The 1,057-nt window shown below is 35.7% G+C and overlaps 1 protein-coding gene across 1 annotated transcript in view; it reads right to left on the bottom strand.

The window, feature by feature from the left end:
* Window positions 1–1,057, bottom strand: part of LOC108577267 (fibroblast growth factor receptor homolog 1-like) — a 141,611-nt gene that overhangs the window by 58,450 nt on the left and 82,104 nt on the right. The window lies entirely within an intron of this gene.

Below are 1,057 nucleotides of genomic sequence, written 5' to 3'. Positions count from 1 at the left end.
TTAGAGAAAGTAAACCGAGGTTTTTTTCTGTGGTGTAATATTTATAGCTGCTTTTAATTGTCTTTAATATTCAGGAATTTACTTATCTCCTTTGTGTAAAATGGTAAGAAAAAAGTGCAGAGTAAAGAATTATTTTAAACACTTTCTGTGAAAGGATAGGTGCAAGCAAAATAAATGGTAAATTCCATATTTTTAGATTTCTTACTTAGGCTACAATTGCGGCTATCAGTGCTGTAGTAACTTAACCTCAAAACATTTGCTGATTTGATAATTAAAACGTTTGTTTCGAGGTTATGTCTCGCGAAATTATCGACGGTTGATTTAACAATGAAAACGTTTCTTTTGAGGTTATACCTCACGAAATTATCGACGATTGATTTGACAATTGAAACATTTCTCTTTTAGGTTATGTCTCACGAAATTATCGACAGTTGATTTAACAATTAAAACGTTCATTTTGAGGTTATGTCTCACGAAATTAACGACAGTTGATTTAACAATTAAAACGTTCATTTTGAGGTTATGTCTCACGAAATTATCGACAGTTGATTTCACAATTAAAACATTTCTTTCGAGGTTATGTCTAAGAAAACGATTGACGTCCTAAAATATTTTTCCAAGTTTCCTTTTGTACTAATTTTTAAGGCTATTTGGATCACTATAGAACTAAATTTTCACTATATATATATATCAAATTCCCCAAAAATTGTAGGTTATGTCGCTATTGCGCCGAATAATATCAATTATCATCCCACAAAACAAGCGCATCCTTTGAATTCCCGAGTGAAACAGAAAAATCAGAAAAGAAATCTGGTTGACATTGACAAATAGGATCGAAGAAGGCGCGCGATCGATCGACACGCCTCTGGTCTATAAAAATTGACGAGGGGAACGTGGTGGTAACGCGTTTAAGCATTCGAGCACGCGCGTAAAAGCCGTTCTTTTCCCAGGGCCGTATTTCAATTTGGCACAGACGAGGAGCCGTTCCTTGTCTACCTCGGTGAATGCTTTTTCACCATGTTGGCCAATGGCCAGAAACGCCGCTGGAGATCAGCGT

Source organism: Habropoda laboriosa, unplaced genomic scaffold, assembly GCF_001263275.1.
Source record: "Habropoda laboriosa isolate 0110345459 unplaced genomic scaffold, ASM126327v1 scaffold713, whole genome shotgun sequence".
Classification (NCBI taxonomy): Eukaryota; Metazoa; Arthropoda; class Insecta; order Hymenoptera; family Apidae; genus Habropoda; species Habropoda laboriosa.
The sequence above is the reverse complement of the archived record's forward strand: the minus strand, read 5'-3'. Positions and strand labels throughout refer to the sequence as shown.